At 38.7% G+C, this 16,760-nt stretch overlaps 1 pseudogene; it reads right to left on the bottom strand.

Annotated features, from left to right (window-relative positions):
* Positions 1 to 1,269: 1,269 nt before the first annotated feature.
* LOC117032716 (60S ribosomal protein L23a-like) lies at positions 1,270 to 1,735 on the bottom strand (annotated as a pseudogene).
* Between the last annotated feature and the right edge of the window lie 15,025 nt (positions 1,736 to 16,760).

The raw sequence follows: 16,760 nt of genomic DNA, 5'->3' as shown, positions 1-16,760 counted from the left end.
GACCACTTCCATTAACATTGTGATATACTTTATTTTAGACTTTATATATATACTTTTATATAATTGAAACCATAACTTATAGGCAATTTACAATTTGCTTTGTCATTACAGATACTGACCTATACTTGAATTCCATGAGGATATTTAAAAAATGTGAAAGACAATTTCATGAAACTTACAAATGTTACTAAGCCATTCTAATTTTAATCACACAGGTTTCTTCTAAATTCAAACTATTATAAACAGCCCTGCAATGAACACCAGCAATTAGCAGGTAAGGCTTTGAAGGAATGTAATATTCTTCCTTGGACTAGACCTACAATCCTTTTTGTTGATGGAAATGTTTCATGGAGCATTTTCCAAAAGAAAACCTAATAAAATATGTGTTTGAAGGAACAGTAAGGAAATGAGATAATAATAAAATCACCTCCCACATGTCATAAGGATTCCTAAAGAAGTAGACTTTGAGCTAATTTGGAAAAACATGTCAAGAAGGGGAGCACATTCCAGGTGAAGAACAATGTGGGAAGCCAATAGTATATCAGTTGGTTTTGGCCTCAATCCAGCTACACAGTAAACAGTCACAAAGTTACAGAAGCAAACAAAGTATGTAGCTCATCCATCTGTACACTGCTTGGGCTCGTTTGATTTAGGCAGGGCTTTACAGGCGGCTCTGCTTCAGGTCCCAGGAGACGAGAGGCTCCTTCTGCAGGTCTATGTCACTCATCTTCCTGGGACCAGCAAGATAATCGAGATGTGATATTCTCACGTCCATGGCAGAGCACGCCCTGTCTCTGAAGCAGTTGTCAAGCCCTTACCATGTCTTGCCTGCTAACATTCCATTGGACAATATAAGTCATGTGGCTAAGCCTGAAGGCAAGAGGAGGAAAAGTACTTTCAGATCATGGAGGGATTGGAGAGGAATGAATATCTCTCAACAAGACTCTACCACAGCAGGGGTAAAGAATCCTATAATGGTCTATCAATCATTAAGGAGCCCCAGTCTACTAGAAACTAGGCAAAGAAGATCTCTTGAGGTCTCCTTGTTTCTTTCTTTTCCATATACCTAACTATGAACAGGATGCCTCCATGGATAACATAGACATCCTGTGAGCAAACTGATGGAAACGTAGGGCCCAGACTTGAACATGAAATCCCCTAAACTAATAACTTTTTCATGTTGTTGGTGTCAATGTCCTCATTATCCTCTATTTTTTTTTTTACAATGAAAAAAAATTTAATACTTATAATTAGCCAGCTAGACTTACTTTAGATGATCCCAACCTTGTTGGCAACATCCAAAGCATCATAGTCAGGAGCCAGGGGAACATATGCTTTCTTCTCTCCATCAGGCCCGATCAGGGTGCTGACCTTGGCCACGTCAATGTCATAGAGCTTCTTCCCAGCCTGTTTGATCTGCTGCTTGTTGGCCTTGACACCCACTGTGAACACAGGTGTATGTTGTCTTCTATCTCCTTATGGCTGACTCGGTAGTTAGGGGAACTTGCTGATGGCACAGTGGTCAAGCTTGTTTCTCCTGGGAGCGCTCTTCAGAGGAAACTTGGGCTGCCTTCAGAGCCCTAGTGTCTTGGGCCTTTGGAAGGTGGGTGACGTGCAGATCTTCCTTTGTTGTGGCTGTAGACACTTTTGCGCACTATTTTCTTTGCTTTTGAAGGCTTTGCTTTGGCTTCAGCTTTGGGAGGGCAGGGGCTTCTTTCTTCGCTGTTGGAACCATCTTTGTGAAAAACCATCCTCTATTGTTTAAGGGGCTATCCTCCACAGAAGAATCTCCCTTTTTTGATAACACAGTGTCAGGCACACTAACCTTATTTACCCTCCAGGGTAGCGATTCTCAATCCTGGCTGTACATTAGAATCAGGTAGGGAGCTTTTAAAAACTCCATGGTGACTGAGCCCATCAAACCAATTAACTCATAATGTGTGGGGGCTGAGGCCCCGACATAGAGGTTTTAGGTGCCCAGTGATACCACTCTGTATTCAGCACTGAGAGCCACTGCTCTGGCACAACTATTTCCCTCTCTTCCTATCTATTTTCAGTTTTCCTAGGCCCAATATTTTATCCACAGCCATGTCTAATTCCACTCTTACCTGTCATAGAAAACCAAAAACCTACACAACCAGCTGAGGTTTTATCACAATTTCTCAGGGATGCCAGCTTAGAAAACCTATACATTTTTCCACATTAAGAAATTGATTAGCTGTGCTGTGTCTTGGCCAGTATGCTTGTAGGCACATCCTGGCTACAAATTAGAATTGCTTGGGGAGCTTTCAAAAACAAAATAAAACACCTCTGCCCAGCACCAAGCCTGGAGATTCTGGTTCAACCCTTATGGGATGGGACCCCAACCAGTGGTGTTATTTTTTAAAATCTCAGGTAATTATAATGTGTAGCCAGTTTTGAGGACCACTGAACATTGACAGGGTGAGAAAAATCAACAGCCATGAAAACATATAATCCTAAGGCACAAGAGATGACGAGCTGTATCTTCTCTGATCCTAGGAATTCTTTGAAGAATGAGAAGTACTTCAGCATAGAAAATTAGGCCCACATAATGAGAGGGATAAGAAATAATTTTCCTGGTTGTACCGAAGGATGTGGGAATTACGTATGTGGGAATTACGGGAAATGAGATCTGTGAGGAAGAGAAGTAGATGCAAGGGATCTGTAGGAAAGTCTCAAACACAAGCTGAAGGGCTAGAAATGTGATTTATTAGACAGTTGGGAGCACTCATAAATCCCTGAGCAATACAATTCTCAGACATCAAGTGTTTTTTAATTTTTTTTCTTTTAAATCAATGTATTTAATCATGCTTTGTAGGTCTGTTGTGAGTGTGTCATTCCATTGTTGTTTATGTGTGATGCCATATCTGGTATATTGAACAAGCATGATTCCTAGGGTACAATCATTAAGCATCTATATGTTTATTCCCCTGACCCTTTAAAACATTTGTTAGAGCTAGTTCTTCTGTTGCTTCTGGATTAGAATCTTAGTAGTCCGTGACTGACTATTTCAGTAAGTTCTACATAATTTGCACCATCAAAAGCTGGCTTTGCCCTCTGGACCTGGCAGGTGTTTAAAACTAATTGTTCCTCTCATGGGATACTCAAGTATTCTTTGGAGGAAACACTGCACTCCTTCCCCCAAATTGCAGGGGCTTTGTTGCCTGTAGCTCCCTTGATAACAGCAAATATTTCTTTATTCTGGCTGGTAACTTTGTCCTTCCACAACCACTAGGAATCAGGTGTCGCCTACAATTTCTTTCTGCTCAAGTCTGTTCTTCACTTGGGCAGGACTTAATGGCATTCTGACTTTCTCTTTTCTACCTGGCACACATCTGGTATATGGGAAATGCTTATGCGTCTTTTGTACCAAGAGACTCTGGGAGTTCTGGCTGAACCCAACTCAGCCACCATTTTTTGACTTGTCATGTCAGGTACATACATAGCCTCTATATAAAATCATGTGGCTCAAAACACACTCCGTTTCATGAGAATCTGTCAAGCTGATTTTGCTTGATATGGTAAAACATCAAACAAGGATATGTGAAACCATACAAACATATTTTTATTTATGTAGCTACATTTGTAGTAGCTAGTCAGCTTGCCTCTGGACATTTGCAGGAGGGACTCAGACACCGGGCCCTGAGGGCTTGTAACTGTGGGGGACAAGCGCTCAATGTTTTGCTGAAGTCCCTCTCACCAGTGTGAGGAAGGGGCTGGCATTTCCGTACTCTGACTTGGAGTTGGGGGTGGGATTCACCCCACATTGAGTCTCTCCAAAAGCGCCTTCCCAGAGCTGCTGAAGAAAAATGTGTCAATCACAATTAACTAAATAAGTCACCGAGGCTATTTAACCTGCACTGTCCTACTGAAGAGTTACCCAGGTGAGAAGTGGCTAGACTGGAAACCACACCTGCTTTCGTAATGATCAATTTGGGACTCATATTTAAAACACCCGATTGTTTTCTCTGTCCTTGGCATATTAATACATCGTCATACTTATGGCTCATTACCCCCTTTGGCAGTCTTACGGGCCTCTTATTTCACTTCTGTTTCAGCTACTCTGGCGAATGACTGCCTGCCTGACCCCCAGAAGACCCCAAAGTGAATTTCAGGTATGCCACACAGCCTCTATTTAAAATCCTGTGGCTCAAAACACACACTCCAAATTTCATAAAAAAATTTGTCAAGCTGATTTTGCTTGATGTGGTAAAACATCAAGCAAATGTATGTAAAAACATATAAACATTTTTATTTATATAGCTATACATAAGAAGCAGTTAAAAATAAATAAATATCAAGCAGTAAATTCAGCCGGCTAAGGAAAAGAATATTTTGACTGTGTTGTTGGGATAGATGAGAATTTGAATGGCATGTTTCTCAACCCTGCTGGAGGCTGGGGGATAGTAAATTTTCCCAAATACCATTTAAGTTTCTGTGCTGTTTGCTATTTCTCTTGCCAGGGATATCATAGGTCTTGATGGATTTGTTATGTGCAGTCATGCTTGGCTGATGGTTCCACCTCTTTGATTGTCCCACTAGGAATTTCATTATGGGGCTGTCCTTTGGAAATCTGCCGTTAGCTTGGGCCTGCTGCGTTGCCATGTGACCTGTAGCTTTAGTCGGATAAACAGTTCTCTTAGTTTGTTGATGTGCTAGGCGTGTACTATACAGATGCCATTTTGAATACACATTTTAATTTTGACCTTCCCAAATGGCTACATATAACTGCATCTTTTTACACATCTTTACTAGAGGCGCTGCTGGACACACCTAATCCTTTCAGAAGGGAAATTAGTTATTTGGCTTCTTTAGAAGTTGTCAGTTCATCTTCATTTTTGCTCTAGTTGCCATTGTTTATCTGAAAGTTTTCCATCAAGAAATGGCTTGATGTTTGTGTACTTAATGCAGAGAAGTGTTGCTTAGCTGTACTTCTCAAATTGCTAAAATTAAGTCTGCTTTCTCCCAGCAAACTTGAGTCTGGCTCAGAGGTGGTCTATTTGCTAGAAATCTTTTTCATCAATTTTACCTTCTTTCCTACCTACTTCCTGTAGAAATACATTGCTCATTTCTTAAAGATATGTATATTTCTTTAAGGTATGGTATTTAAATCACAGAAAATGTATCCCTACTATTTCCTGAGTGACGTAACGATTAAAGCTTATAAACAGAGCTATGCATGTGCACGGGTATGCAAGTGGTGGGTAGTAGTTGGAATACTATTGTCACCGAGAGTACTGATAGCTGAGGATTCCACAGGTTGCGTGTCAATTCTCTTCTCCCTTTGCCAAGCACCCCTTCCTGGCTCTCTCCCAATGCCCCCCCTTTCCCGTTTATTGTTCTAGCTTTTGGGATCTCTTAGAAGAAGCAAAGTTGAGACCAATAGAACATCCAATACATGCCAAAAGGACTACTTTTTTAATCCTTGCTGTTCTGCTTCCTTCCTTTCCCCTTATTCTTCTTATTTCTAGATTATGCATATCCATTGATATTCCTCCATGTTAATAATCAACAATAACCCATTAATGCTCCATTTCATACTTGGAAACTGAGAACAGAGATGGGCTAAATCACTCTAGATGAGGAACCAGGGTCTGAACCTATTGTCATTGACTCGTGAGTAGTCCTTTCTTTCTCCCGTGCAATAGCTCTTCAGATTAGCAATAGCACAGATTTCCAGACACACATACAATACTTAAATTAGAGTTGTGATCTGCCTTTAATAATGAACCAATAATGAAATACTGACCAGAAATTCACTTCATTACTGAACATATGTGAAATTTCTGCAATGCAGCTTGGATTGGAAGAAAGAAATATAAATTGTATCCATTCAGTTGGAATCATGTCCTAGCTGTAGGTTATACTAAAACAGTAGGTACATAAATAACTATGTATCTCTGAATGCTGGTGAATTCTTGTAGCTTCCAGTTCAGAAGTTTCTAGTCTTAGATTTTGTAGAATTTGGTTGGAGTTAATATAATAGTTGAAGCTTCCCATTGTTAAGCTGTACTTTCTTTGTACAGCTTAACAATGGTTGTGCATTCAACCAACATATACTGAGGGTCTAATATGTGTCAGGTACTGTTCTAGGTGTTATAAGAATTCCTCACTGAGTGAAAGTATTTGCAATTTAGCAATTCAGCCATCATTGTAAGGTCGATCTAGAAATGAAGTTAAAGTAAGGGTAGGATAAAGACATAGGTACAATATTTCTCCACTGCACATTATAATCATTCTTTTTCATTGGTTGTTTAAATGAATCACAGAGTATTTGCCTTGCTTGGAACCTATTCTAATCACCTCCATATAGAGTAGAGAAAACTGAGTCAAGGCAGATGAAGTGATATGCTCAGAATCACAAAGCAAATTATTGGTAGTTGGGCCAACCCAAAACTGATGAGTGTTAGGCTGTTGTTTGTTCCGAAAGATTGTTGGGAATACGTGCATTTTAGCAAGATCACAGAAACCCTTAGGCTTTGTGAAGTCAAGGATGACCCTGAATCCAAAGGTATGCCTTTTGTGTTCTTGGGAAAAGAAAAAAATTGTTGTCAAGGTCCTAGCTTTCAGTTTGGTTATTAGATTCACTGGTGTTGATTAACTTGTTAAATACAAGCAAATACATAAATAATTACTTTTTTATACAGAATGTAAAGAAGGAGATGGCGTTTTGGTGGATTGTTCCATCTAAGATGAAAACTGATTTCTCCCCACATGGCCCGTAGGTTTCTCTACTGAGTATAGGTAGCACGAACATCATAGAGACCTAGAGCTGCATGGAACATTAGGGACCATAATTTAACCTTTCAATTTTACAGGTGGGATAACAAAGGCTAAATAAAGAGAGTGATTTGTCCAATGATGTACAAATAGCTAGAGGCAGAGCAAGGCATCTTGATTTCGAATTCTATATTCCCCTGCCTCCCTATCCCATAGTCTGACATAATTTGGTAGTCTACCAGAGTCTTGTTTCATAGGTAATAGTTAAAGGGTTTATCTTTCTTTTGAAAACAAATTCTCTGCTAGTACTAGAAGATGATTCTGTATCTGTTTGTATTCTCTCCTGGGTTTCTGGAACCTTTTCTTCCAGCATGCTGAGGCATAATCTAATCAATTGTTTCACAGAGAGTGACCAAATTTCAATAAAGGTTGTTCTGGATGGACCTTGGCTTTATTCCTTTAAATCCTTATAAAGGTGTTGCTTGGGGTGGGAATTTTGTGTGACAGAAAAAGAAGCTATTTTAAGAGAAGTCCCTATTCTACTGGCAGATGCTTTCATTTCCAGATTTGGTTCATTCTCTTAGGTATCTTATTTTGGAATGCTATGAGGGATGTATGCATATATATCTGAAAAGTTATACGGACACTTAAACAGAAGAAGCATGAGAATTCTGTCTTGATTACAAACACCTCAAATAGTCACGCCTTAAAAAAATGAACTATGCCTGAGTAATAGCCATGGCTAACAATAGACATCCATTAGGAATCTGGTTGATGGACTATTGCCAGCAAGTAACAAGACTGTTAGTGTTCATTCGAAGGCTTCAGAATTTTATTTGAAAGGTCAATCCAGGGAGAAAGAAGCCCTTTGTGAAACCCTTTGTATAGCTGATGAAAGTTCAGAGATAGGCCACTGCTGGTACACCGGGGATGACCACAATAGATTTGCTTATGGTTTTCACTCTCTCACTCAAATATTTGGTCTCACACCTTTCCTTCCCAGGCCAAAATGGCCCTTGTCCTCAATATGGATAAGCAACTTCATGGGGCAAAAAGCTTCCTGCCTATTAATGTACAGGAGGTAACAGATTCCTGCTTTCAATGAGGGAAAAGAAGTTCAACCTCATTGAGTTTTCTTATTTTTCAAACTAGTTTTACACATTCACAAACATGCTAAATATTTATATAGTTTTATGTCATGACTCACTGTGTCATATTACATTTACTTGTGTATTGACCTTCATTTTTGTTTTTCTTAACACTCTCATGTGCCTATTGTGTAGAGATCTAACTCCTCTCCTTTGACTGCTCCACTGGTCTCACCCAGAGAGAAGTTTTCTACCCCTCCACCCCCATGATATCTGGACACCTCAGAGTCATCAGTGATTCACTTCAGTGTTTTCTCTTTTCTTTACATGTTTGCTGATAAAAACAGAACTGCTCAGAGGAGCAGTGAGATTTCTGTTGTTCCACTATTACCACTGTCTTGCAGTTGTATAGATTTCTAGCTTTCCATACTTCCTTGCAGCCTTATAAAACTCCATGAATTAATTGAGACACATTTTCAATCATGTTTTCCAGGTGAGGAAATTGAGTCTTAAAAGATAAAGTGACAGCAAAAATCACCAACTCACTTGGTGATGAAAACAAGACTGGAGAACAGATCCAATTTTTGGTGCAGAACTTTTTCCGAAAGCATCCCAGGACTTCGTATTTTCTTATCTGTACATTCAAAGGTTATTTCTACCTAAGAAGCCAAAGAGTCCTGAGCCTATAAGCCAAGTCAATATCTGATATATACCCATAGGGCTGACATGTGACTATTTCTGCTAGTATAGTTAATGATGATTTCCATCGATAAGATGAATGATTGAGTAAAGCCCAGGAAGTCTCTAGGCCATGCGGGTATTTTTTATTCATGACCTGAGGTTGTGGAAGGAAAGCCAGGGAAGGCAATGGACATTTATTGAATGTCTATTAGGTACACGTGCTGTGCAAGTGCTTTACTTGTGAGCACAGAAATCCTGTGATGGAGTCAGGCATTTTTTGCATTGGAAAAATGAGGAAGGTGAGGTTCTAAGAAATAAGTCATGCAGCTAGAACGTAGCACATTCAGGTGAATATATTGTAGTGAACTCTTCTTCCTTGAGTAAAAGTTCAACTTGTCCATCAGAGCAAATATATACGTTCTCTCACTAAAAAGAGCTGGATGCTGTTCTATAGTATAACAATGGAGGTAGTCAGTTAATGAAGAGACAGGTCAGGATTAGAATTTTAATTCAGTACATTGTACTATATTATTATCATCATCAAACTCAATAAAGTTCAAGGTTTTTGGCCTTTATACTTTTCCTAAGAAAATGAATCAATTTCCTTTCATTTAAACTGGTATTCTCTTTCAGTCATAAAATCTTTAACCATGTATTCATGTGGTGTCATGCTCATACACTTGCAGATTCTAGTACCCAAGGGAATCCTGAGAATTTCAAGTTTAATATAAAATGAATTTTGGAATTGGGACTACGTGGTACTTATGTCTTCAGACATTCTCTGGAGAGTTCCAAGTGGAAAAAAAATAAAAACTTTCAAATCTTCCAAACACATTTAAGAAGTGAAATCCTGTTGACAAGTACTTTGGCTGAACGCTATCAACTAAAACTTCTGCTAACAAATTTCATTGAAGTTTTATTGAAAAAAAAAAAAAGCAATTCCATTAAATAACAACTAAATCAATTCCAGATTGATTGTTAGGATTGTGCTGAAGAGAGATAGTTCTGATCAGTTAGTTTTTTTAAAATGGAAATGTGTGCATAATGAAATTTCCTCACATCCAGGCTAACCTGTTTTCTTCTCAGTGAAATATCTCCATGGATAAACTTGTCAACATAACAACTGGCAGAGTTTTTCTTTTATCCAAATAGGTAATATTTGCAATTACTGGTGAGATCTGGAAGGATCTAGATGAGTGGTTAGTCAAACAGATCCTAAGGGTAAAAGCTTTTCTAGACATAGTGTTGGAGAACTATTCCCAAATGTTGGTTCATTGAGTCCTTCAAATAACATTTATTGAGTTTCTGGGCATAGCAGATAGTTTTGCAATCAATCTGGAATTTAAAGGTGTGAATTAATCCAAAGCAGTTTTGCAATTATCAAGATCTATTTGGTTGAAAAGCTGATACTGATCACTTTCCTGATTTTTTTTTTTTTTTTTTGCCACCTGAGGCTGTGCTTAAAATAATATCCTGTTTGGGTTCAGATTAAGGGAAAGTTGGAGGATAGTTAGTGCCATCTCTCTGGCATAATTCTTTCTCGTAAACAACTGAATTCACAGAGTCCAAACTTTAACTGAGTACTTCAAGTATTTTGATGAGTATAATGGCAGTTATTTTTCTTCCAAATATTCCTATCTTAAGAGTTATCATTTGTTTTTAAATTTTTTAAAACAAAATAGAGGGCATTAAGCAGAATATGAAACACTCATGACACTCAGTCAGGCTTCAACATTTGCCACAAAATATGCTCATTGTCCCTATTTGACCTAAGAACCTCTTGGTGCAAAGTACGTGTACTTTAAGGTATCTGCAGTCACTGTTCTGTGTAATTTCTAAATGGAATCAGCACCTTGAACACTGAAATTTAAGGGATTTCTTAAAGTGACTTGTGAGATTTTCTTGTATGTACAGGGTGCGGTTATTTCCTCTGACACTATTTCTTGACTGAACCGCATTTGATATTTCTGACAACCGTCCAAATGCTCAAGCCTGTGAAAGTGCATCATTACAAGACCCCAAAATTGAAGGAACAGCTTTAGGGATACGTTCTGGCTGTGACAGAGAGGCTGACACATCTTCCAAACAGGGTCGGTAGATAGGAAACCTGTGCTGACGTGTATGTTGGGCTCAGACATGAAGAGTTCCACTCATGGTCTGCCTGTAGATTTAAAAATCCATTTCGCAGATGCCACAGGAAAGGCTTCCTCAAGAAACAAAACTAATTGAATGGATCACTCACCTAGCATGGAGACATCCCCATTGTCTCCATGGCAATGGAGCCTGGAAACTATATCTGTTCAACATGTCTGTCACAAGATGCCCCAGCATGCTCTACGATCTCTAATTGCATTTATTGATGGGAGAGAGTAAAAACTGGAAGGAGGTTATGCTTTTAAGTGATAAAGACACTTTTCATAATTTTCTCACTAGAACTTTTGAATCTGCCCCAGAATGTTCTGGAGCTGCATTAATAGACCTTCCCATCACCTCCAATTCAATCTCACCCCAATAGCTGTCAGTTAATAAAAATGAGCCTCTAAAGCAGGGCTTCTCAGACTTTGTATGCACAAAAATATGTATACAAATGCCTTGGGGATCTTGAGAAAATATAGCTTCTGATTTAACAGGTCTGGGTAGGTCCTGATGTTCTAGATTTTGAATAAGCACCTGGGTGATACAGATGCCACTGGTCCACACACTACCGTTTGAGTAACACAGCTCTAGATCTTCTTTCAAGGAAATAAAATTGAATTAACATTTGTGAGTCACAACTCATGTCAAAAAGCTCCAGGTAATTTACAGATATTGTTTCACCTAATTTTCTCAATAACTTACAAAATGTATATTATGTCCATTTTACTGAGAAAACTGAAGTTAGATATTTTAACTTACCCCATATCATCTAGTAAATAATGGCAAAGCTAGCTAGTATTGTATTCATTTTCTGGCCCCAAAGGTTTTCCTTCATCCTTCTGATGAACAATGATTCCTTCTAGTGCTGATGTCCCTTAGAGTATGTTGACCTGCTAGGGTATCCTAGTTTTCTAAACAGTATCCCAGGGGACAATTAAACTAGCACATTGAACCCCCTTTCAATCCAAATGCCAATGCTATGATAGCAAAATGATTTTATTTAAAGCTGTAAGTGCAGAGGAACAAAGACAATAGGATAGGAAGCCTTTAGAAGACAAGAAAACAGACAGGGAACTGGTCCCTCATCAACCAGAAACAGGTGGGTCTCAGAGGTTGTGGGAGGAGCCAGCAGTCAGCTGAGAGCGGGACCAGTGGTTCATGGAGGCTCCATCTGAAGGGCCATCTTGAGAGTTTACATGATTCACTAGAAGAATGAAGTGCTAGAATTTTGAGAGCAGCTCTGGGATTCAACAAGTGGGGAAGAGGTTAAGCTGTAAATTTTGGATTTTGAATGTCCTAGAATTCCCCTGTTCTGTTTTCAGTGGTGGGATAAAAGGAGAAACAGGGTCCTAAAGTCCCTGTGGTATAGACAATCAACAACCAGGATGATCTTGGGTATGTCATTACCTCTCTGGGTCTCGACATCCTGAAACACAGGAGGAAAAAATTACACTAGGTGTTCTCTATGATCCCGTTAGTTCAAACATCCTGTGATCCTGAAGATGTAACCTCTGTTTTATAGATCTGCATTTATATCAAGGGAAATGCCACTCTAAGTTTTTCATCATCATAGCAAAATGGTTAAAGTAGCAGATTGAGCGATACATTTGTATATCACGGTGCAGCCAGTCATTCCTCATTTATACGAACTTTATTGAAGAAACGATAGTCAAAAGCCTCTCCATTGTCAAGTGTAAAATGATCTATAAATTATATCCAACTGGATAGCAGCCTGTGTCTGAGGTTTTAATAGAGTTATATTTCTTTTCTGTGTTCAGAGAAGGCTTTCCTAAATGAATATGAGATGGGACATTTGATTTGGCTGCCCTTTCTAAGCTGTGGGCTAAATTTATTAATGCAGCTCATGACTTATCCCCTTTATTTATTTCATTAAACATGGATTTTATTTTCACAGAAGCCAATATATATTCTGTCATCATGGAAATAAATATCAAGTAGGTGGGAATGGGATTCCAGATTTATTCCACATGAAACAAATCTGATATATGAAATCCCCTATTTTAAAAAGATATATATCAGTGTGAAAGTATTCACTTTGCCCAAATAATTACTTATAAATATATATTTATTCCTCAATATGATATTTCTCCTATTATATCAAAGAACATTTAACCCAATATTTATTTATTCATTTAATTAAATTCAATTTATGCACAATTTTTAGGATTTTATGTTTTGTTCAATTAGGTCAACTTGTGTGGTTTAAGCAACTTCTGATTTTTTTAAATCAAAACACAAGTACAATTTCTATTTGATAGTAGTAATTGCATTGCATTTGGAGATGACACAAAATAAGGGGACAAGTAAAACTAAAAGAAAGCTAGAAAGGTTACTATAGAGCAAATAAAAGAACTAATATCTTTCCATCTAAAACTTGAACTGAACTGAACAAACTAAGAAAAAATACTGAATGTACTAAGAAAAATAAATACAAGATCCAAATGATGCTCTGATTTTAAAATATAAAGATTACAATGGAGTATTATGCAGCCATAAGGAAGAAAGAAATCTTACCATTTGCAACAACATGGATGGATCTAGAGAACATTATGTTAAGTGAAATAAGTCAGACAGAGAAAGATAAGTTCCATATGATCTCACTTATTTGCGGATTCTAAAGAAAAGAATAAGTGAATGAACTAATCAGAAACTGTTTGGGAGACAATGAGGAAAAACTGAGGGTTGCTAGATGGGCGGGGGGGGGGTGGGGGGTGGGGGGGAGGGTGAGGGGATTGGAGGGCAGTCGGTGACCACAGGATGGCCACGGGGTTTGAAAATTAATCTGGGGAACGTAATTTGGTGGTTACCAGAGCGTAAGGGGGTTGGGGGGTGGGGGATGAGGGTGAGGGGGATCAAATGTACGGTGATGGAAGGGGAGCTGACTCTGGGTGGTGAACACACAGTGTGATTTATGGATGATGTGATACAGAATTGCACAACTGAAATCTATGTAATTCTACTAACAATTGTCACCCCAATAAATTAAATATAAATAAAAAAAAAAGAAAAAAAAAATAAATAAAATATAAAGATTAAAATAGCAATCCCCCTTCCTCAGATACTTCTCTCTCTCTCTCCCTCTCTCTCTCTCCACACACACACACACACACACACACACACACACACACACACACACGTGCACAGTTTGGAGCACTATATTCATTTAAATTTTGTTTCCCATATCAGAGAAACTGAGATTCGGAAATTTAGTCCTTTAAAGGTTTTGCTATACTAGAGATTCAAATAGGATTGTTTAGTTGGTGATACTGAGTTCCCAGTATGACAACCTTTATAATGACCTACTGTGGGGACAGAGTCCCAGAGAGCAGTTTCCAGGCTCTCGTACTCACGTGGAAAGGTGCTGGCTCAGTTATTAGATGGCCGTCAGCTGTAATCAGATGGCCATCCACTGTGGTTAGGTGGCCATCAGCTGTTACCAGTTAGCCATTAGCCACTAATATAACTGCCATGGCTACGCTGGCAAGGGGGTTGGTTGGTTGGCAGGGAAGCAGACGGTGACTGCGGTTAGCAAGTGTAGTTAGCAAGTGGATTGTGGATCATGATGATCCTACTTTCTGTGTCTTGCCCGGCTGCCAGAGAGACTGGGGTGCAGGAAGACCCCACATTCGAGTACTCATGGATATTTGCTTTTGTGTCTTGACCAGCCGCCAGCAAGAATATTATGGTATGATTCCCCTATCTCTGGCTCCGCTGGTGTTCCTTTTTGGCCTCACCATATCCTGTGTTCTTGAGTGGGGAGCAGGAGGTGACCCTGCATGACACCTACATTTCAGCGCAAATGAATTCTTTGTGTTAGGGGCTAGGAGGCTATAAAGATGTAAAGAAGAGAACTTTATTTGGCACCTACTATGAGCCAAACACTCTGATAATCAGTTTGTGTTTGAGGCTTTTAATATTATCTATATTTCGCTGAATCAGAAATTAAGGCCAGAAGAGAACCTCTAGCCAACTACTGCAGCTGCGCCTCATACCCAACCATCAGGTTTAATACATCATCCCCCATACTACACTAATTCCATAAAAAAGCAGTCCTAGTTTATAAATTGCTTATCAGCTGGTGTTTTCTCAGGCTAACAGATGAAGGAATGTGGTACTTGTAGAGCATGGCAATTGGTATAAGGGAAATATGAAATGTTGGAGGAGATCAGAGTAAAGAATGAGTATATTTATTTAATGGAGCAACTGGAGAGTTTTCATGGGAAAGACAGTATTGGAGATTGGTTACTAAGAAATGAGGGAATTTTGACAAGTAGAGATAGGAGCAGAAACATTCCAGAAGAAAGGAAGAACTCAGCTAACGTTACCTATGCAATAAAGAATGGAGATAACCCTGGAAAAGTAATTTAGTTTATTTTATGGAGGTCTTTAAGTAAAAAACCCAGGGAGTTCTTACATGTCAAAATAGACTGGAGGTGCAGAGCTCAAAGAGGGGGAGAACATAACAGATGAAATATATGCGACCTTGGCAGCCAATTGAATGTGGTGGTGCTAGAGAGAGAAGACCACAATGATTCAAATCTTAGGATCTCAAAGCAACTACTGCTACTGCTACTACTTCTGTGACTATTATTGTTACTATTGCCAATAGGAAAAAGAAACCAGAACTAGTACAAATCTTCCTGCATGAACATATTTATGCTGCCTTTCTTCTTGAATCTTGTTCTCCTCCAAGACACATATCCCAAGCAGAAAATTAACAAATATAGCAAATTCCAGCCCTCTGTATAATGTGTGGCCACACCAAATAGAACCAGTCCCTGAACTAGAAACCTAGGTTCCTAACGTGTGGCACACAATATTAGGATGTAGAGGATACATACTCATACGTCATCATCCCGTCCCCAAGGCAGTGAACAGATCAGTTTTTCCCAAGATGGCTGCCTTCTCTTAATTGTGGTAATTTATGCATCTCTTCAATTGTCCCAGTATTATTTTTTCAATTTATGTGTATTTTTTGTTAAGATTTAAATACTTTCTAAGTTATTTGAGCCTAACTACTTAATAAATAAAACAGTTAGGTGTTTTTTGTGTTTTTTTTTTGCCTGTGGGTGATGTGAGAAAAATTACTGAGACATTAAGAATGCTGTAAATTGGAAAATTTTGGGAAATGCTAATATACCACTCTCTATATAGTACTAGGTGTATGAGTACCATTAGACAGGACAAGATTTCTTTCAATCCCCCTTCCAAGAATCTTTTTCTCTACCCCACATCAGCTACCCACCTCCGACACTGTATTTTAGGTCTTGTCTTCAGAATCACACTGTACCATTCCAGTGCCCCATTTTTAACCATTCTTTGACCCCCTTGGGACTTCTATTACTCAGTATCTTTACATTATCTTTTATTAGGTTGCTGCAAAGGTAACTGTAGTTTAAAAGGTTAAAAATAATTGCAAAAGCTGCAATTACTTTTGCACCAACCTGATACTATCCCCATGTATGTACTTCCCTGCTCACCTAGCTTAGAACCCTTTCTCCATGACTAACAATTCCCTTACATACATTCTCAATTACTTTCCCTTCCTTTTTTCTGGCATACCTACTTGACAATATCTCTACAATCATTAAACCCAACTCTCCAGATACTTTACCTCTGAAAAAGACACAATTATGTAGCTTACTCCAAGTTAAATTCATTGATGCTTCATGGCAAATCTAACAAAATTCACTTTTTTTTCTGAGACGACTTTTTCACACCTCCCTCTCTTCCAAACTCTGACATTCCTTCTCAGCCTTTTCCCCCCTCTTATTTCAATGAAAAAATAGAATCTATCAGAATAGATGTCATTTTCCTCCCCAAATCTTTTGCTATACCTGAATCCATACCTCTGTCCTCTCTTTTTTTTCCGGTTTAATGATTAGCTGGTACCATTCTAATGTATAGTTTCTACGTTTGCATATTAGATTTCAGTTTCTCTTGCTTATTCAAAAGCTTCACTTCTGAATATCAGTATTTTCTTTCTCGTGTGGACATGTTGAAACCCGAACCCCCAGGCTGCAATGTGACAGGAAAGCGTGTGGTTACTTCAAGAGTTTGTTGCATGATTTCTAAATTTGCATCTTTGCTAGT

This window comes from Rhinolophus ferrumequinum, chromosome 13 (assembly GCF_004115265.2).
Source record: "Rhinolophus ferrumequinum isolate MPI-CBG mRhiFer1 chromosome 13, mRhiFer1_v1.p, whole genome shotgun sequence".
Lineage (NCBI taxonomy): Eukaryota > Metazoa > Chordata > Mammalia > Chiroptera > Rhinolophidae > Rhinolophus > Rhinolophus ferrumequinum.
The sequence above is the reverse complement of the archived record's forward strand: the minus strand, read 5'-3'. Positions and strand labels throughout refer to the sequence as shown.